Source organism: Crocodylus porosus, unplaced genomic scaffold (assembly GCF_001723895.1).
Source record: "Crocodylus porosus isolate Cpor-Errol unplaced genomic scaffold, CroPor_comp1, whole genome shotgun sequence".
Lineage (NCBI taxonomy): Eukaryota > Metazoa > Chordata > Crocodylia > Crocodylidae > Crocodylus > Crocodylus porosus.
In genome coordinates, this window is record NW_017728914.1 from 32820321 (window position 1) to 32825425 (window position 5105).

The 5105-nt window shown below is 46.7% G+C and overlaps 1 protein-coding gene across 2 annotated transcripts in view; it reads left to right on the forward strand.

The window, feature by feature from the left end:
* CANX (calnexin) overlaps positions 1-5105 on the forward strand; it is a 33657-nt gene that overhangs the window by 1213 nt on the left and 27339 nt on the right. The gene's annotated exons all lie outside the window — the stretch shown is intronic.

Genomic DNA, 5105 nt, shown 5'->3' on the forward strand with positions numbered 1-5105 from the left:
GGAAGAAGCTTTTTTTTTTTTTTATTGCCTTAGCAGTTCATGTGTATTAACCATCAAAAAGCCTGCAGTGTTGTCTGTTCTCCAAGGACTTCCAGTTCTGCATGAATGACCTCTTTGCTGACAAACAGTGCAGAATTTTCCTTTGCTGTGCCTATATTGATGCAGCTTATTTTTAGAAGCTGACATGTTTGAAGACTGTTACTAAAAGCAGGTTTTGCTTGGGTGTTGTATATTATTATAACTAATCTCTTGATTGTTTGGGCCTGTTATAGCAAACTTCATAAAGAGTTGGACCTGTGGGGGTGTTGGTTGAATTTCCTGGGCAGAGCTGTGGATAACTAAAGAAGTTCCTGTGAAGTTAATTGAAATGTAGCATCTCCAAATGACATGGTATTGATTAGTGCTCCTTCCCCCGGCTATAGCCTCTTATAGGAAAGGTGCCTTGGCTCGTGGTTGAAATCAAAACTTAAAGATTTTACTATATTAAAAGTTGCCATTCTAGGACTGAAAAATCTTGTTCAAAACTGGTGGAAGCAGGGGCTGTATTAGTGGATATATTTACTATCTGCCCATAATACAATAATTCAAGTACAGAAGAGGTATAAGTAAATAGTGATTATGCTTTAACACTTCCTGGATTATTGCTGTTCCTCACAGCTGCCTTTACTGATGATTTCTTTTTCCTGGAGTGGAGTGTATGACTTTCAACTTTGTGTCCTTTGCAAAAAATCAGTTAGCCTGAGGGTGTGTTGAGTAGTCTTTAGAAACCCTGGTTGAAGTGTAGGACCATTTATCTAGTTGTCCACAAACATACTGTGATAATCTGTTTAGACCAGAGATGTCAAACTCCTCCTGTGTCCTGGGCCAGACATGGGCCATTTCTATCCCATGGCATGCAGCAACAGTGGCAGCTCTGTGCCCAACCCAGGGTATGCAATGCAGCTCTGACTGCTGTCGCATGCTGGAGCTGCTGCTAGTGCTGCTGCATTGTGGCATGGGGGCAACTCTGGTTCTGGTATGAGACATGCAGTGGCTTGAGCATGGGGCAGTGGCAGGGCTGGCTGATCCAGTAGGGCTGAACCAGTGGCAATGAGCGAAGCCCTCCTGCCACTGATTGCCATGTCCATAAGGGCCCTTTGGCCCTGGCTGCAGCAGGACACTCGATCCCCAGCCATGTCCCCCAAACCTTCCAGTAGCTCGCTTGTAGCCTGGCTGGCTTCTTGTATGGCCCACAGAACTGCTCAGTTTGACACCCCTGGTTTAGACAAAGTGTTAGTGAAAGGTAAAGTTATCTTAATTTTCAAATGGAAGAACTTGGAAGACTGTCTTGGTGTGTGTCATGCAAATAGTCCACTTAACTGTATGAACACAGGTTTCCACAGTCATGGCCTGATATTGGAACTGTGACATAATCTTTCCTTCTCAAACACTGGTCAGTATCCTCTGCCCACACATTTTGTAATAAAGTGGCTGTAGTCCAAACCTGCATTTGGATTAGGCTCTCCTGCTCATCCAAATTTGTTATTAGAATAAATGCTTTACTAAATAGGTAGTGCTTTGTTAAAGCACCCTTGCCAACAAATGGCAACCAAACATTTAGTGGATTATGGTAAATTCTGTGATTGCTTTAGGTTATAAATGATTGTACAGCATTGCATAATTACAATATGTTCCTTGCCCGGAAGAATCTATGGCTTGATATGTAAGATAAGAGAGACTTGAACAATGCATTGATTCAAGGCAGGAGGCTGAGAATAAGGTGGGAAGAAAATGGCTTTACAGAGAACTGTTTTTGTTTTCTCTTCTGGTTAATTGTGTTCGGAGTGATTGGATTTGAAGCCACGAATTGCCTGATCTCAGTAAGCCCAGTACAAATAGCTACTTGCTTGGTGGGTTTTTCCAGTTCTGTTTCCTTGAATCTTTTTTTTTTTTTTGCTTAACTCGAACAGTTGGCTTTTTGCCTGCAACAGTGTTTTTTAACATTTTGAAGACCTAAATGCAGGCGGCTGTTCCAGGTTATGGAACTCCAGAAATGAGTGAAACCTTGAAGTGGAAAGAAAGCGTTAAGTTAAAGTAACTTGCTGAACTTCTCAATTTATCATGTGTTTTATTTGCCTAAGAGAAAGTGCTACTACTCCCAGGGTCCTGGAGCAGTACTACTTTCCTCTGTTAATGGTGTTTCAGAACTGCCCTGCTCAATGCAACTGCACTCAAGATGGTATTGCAGCATCCCCAAGGTATCTTTTCAAAGAAACCTGGCTCCGTGCTCTTAAGAGACAAACTGTTTGGTCACTAGGTGCTACTGTAACATCTATATTTAAAATGCTTTTTTAAAATTGAACCTATCATTCTTGAGTAGATTGGAGCCTTAACCCTAGAGACATGAACTGTTTTGGATTCTTAATTGTGCATAATTCTGACTCAACCCATGACTTTTTATGGCTTTTTGTTCTTTCATCTAGCATGATATGCAGCTGAGAGAGAGAGAGGTCATCAGGATGTTAAAGTCTGAAGAGGGAAACTCATGTTTTTGTGTCTAGCATTTGTACAATTGTTTTATATTTGCTTTACTTCTCAAACAATTTAAAACTATTAGGAGGATTGCATCAAATGTCTTGTAATAGCCTAGTTCACTTGAGTTGGTATAAAGACTGGAGCAAAGGTGCCACTCAACAGATAGCAAGTAACTCTTAACTATTTTAAATGGTTCCAGTTGCTTAATAACTGAGCCTGAGGTCACCAGCAGCTACTACAGATACTGAGCCCTACTAAAAAGGCTTAGAATTCAAACTTGTCCTAAGGCCACAAAGTTCAAAGTTGTGGCTTTTTTTTTCTGTTTTTTGTTTTCCCTTTTGTTTTGTCTTGGTGTCTGTCCTGTCCCATCCCCCCCCCCCCCCCCCGGGCTGGGGGGGGGGTAGGAGGGGCATGCCACTTAGTTGTTGTGTGTGTCCTTCTAAAAAGGGGTGAGGGATTCCTTATTGGTCCTGATGGTAACAGGTGACAGCTTCCATTGTGGTTATGACTGATTGGGTGGAGGCTCTTACAGACTGGGCATAGCATGAGGCTGCTGTGACTTTAGGGATGATCTCTGGTCAGCACATTCTGTTCAAATTGATAAGAGTGGTCTGTGACTAGTAGGAGTTGGCCTGGCTCTGTAGACTGAAGCATCATGCAGTTAGGCCTAAGGCAGCTTCTGCAGCTTGCCTTTACATTCTAAGTTCTTCAGAAACTCTTAACTGTTGCTGTGCTCTTGAAGCTAAAGAGCAAATGAGACTTCAGAAACTTCTACATTTTCTTCTAAGCATCATTGATAATATTGCATTTCAAGACAGCAAAATGTGGGACTAAAGTTCTTGATATGGTCAATAAGCAGGAATCTAGGTTTTCCATTTCCCATGGAAAAACAGAGAAAAGAGTGGATTTTACCTTTTACCAGAGGCAAATGTGGATATCTCACTTTACTGGAGAAACCTGTGGGTGTTGCAGTGAGTTCTCTGCAGGCTGGCAGACTTCCAGCCTGCAGGGGGCTGGGAGGGAATGGGAGGAGGGCAGTCCAGCAGGGGTGCCATGTGCATGTATGTGCGCTTGGCAGCCAGGCAAGCAGCTCCTGCAGGTAAGTGTGGGGGGGAGTTGAGGCCCCCATAGGGAGGGAGTGAGGGCTGGAGCTAGGGTTGTTGCCTAGCTGGGCAGTGCTTCGTGCCCAGGGTCGCAATGTGTGGCTCCAGGGCCCTGGTGGGGAGTGGGATGGGGCTGTAGGCAGCTCATCTGGGGGAAGTGGGGCATGGGCCCAGCTCCCCTCTGATGCACTTACTCCTGGGTGGAGGGGAGGGCAGGGGAGATCCATGCTCCCCAGATCTGTGTGCAGTGAATGCGCTGCAGGCTTGGGCTCCTGCACTGCTGTCCGCCCCTGGGGCTTCCGCACCCAGCGTGTGACCCTGTGCCGCAAAGAACAGTGGGGTCACACAGTGCTGCAAGCTCTCTGCTGCCCTGGCAAGTGTCCCCTGCACGCAGGACTGCAGCAGGGGTGCTGATGCAGGGTTGCATGCAAGGGGTACGTTGCCAGCGCTGTGTGGAGCTCACAGTGGCAAGCAGCTTTCTTGCATGGCACCACTGTTCTTTGCAGTGCTGGGTTGCATATGCTGGGCTGTGGAGTCCCTGGGGGGAGGGCAGCAGGGCAAGAGCCCAAGTGAGCAGCGAACAGCTTCCCTCCCCGTGTACAAATCTGGGGGTCATGTGTGCCCTTGACCCCCAGGAGTGCACAGTGGTAAGGAGCCCCCCTCAGCCTGAGCCTGCAGCAGAAGGGGAGAGCTGGGCTCTGCTCTGCTGCAGCAGCTGCCACCTCTTACCACAGGCAGGGGGCTGTGGACCTGGGTCCCTGGCCCCATAGCCCTGGTGGCTGGGGGAAGCAGGAGCTACAAGTGGGATGAGGGGCACCAGCAGAGTTGTGGGAGGTTTTTTTTTGGGGGGGTGAAGGGCAGGAGCTGGCTTGGTGGGGGGCTGTGAGGGATACAATCAGTGCCAAGGGGACTGTGGAGGGGCATTTCATTTTAATCACAGATTTGGGGGGGTTTATCAGAATTTGTGGTTTTCTATGGGGGGCGGGGACCAGGGTCCCTGGTAATAAGGTAGCATGCTCTCAGAGTATATCTGGTAAGAAATCCTACTGGTACTGTGTATACAGTGCAAGGCAGTTTAACTAGTGAGTCGGTGCCTGCTGCATAAACCTTCATATACTTAGTGGAATGTGAGGATGCCAGCCGTGTGAGGATTAGCAAAAGTCAAGTGACTTCATCCCTTGGCTGAGCTACCTTGCATTGGACATAAATAAGTCGTGGGTCTTGCTGCAAAAATATCTGTTTTAGTGAGCAGCAGTGCTATATTGAGAGACTTGGTGATGAGGGATACATGTCACTGAGTGACAGGAAGATATGCAGGTAAGCATGCTACAGGCTTTATTCTTCCCTGTCCCTATTTCATAGACATTAGGGTTGGAAGGGACCTTGGAAGATCACTGAGTCCAGCCCCCGCCCAAAGGGCAGGAAGTCAGCTGGGGTCATAGGATCCCAGCAAGATAAGCATCCAATTTGCTCTTGAAGGTGTTCAGT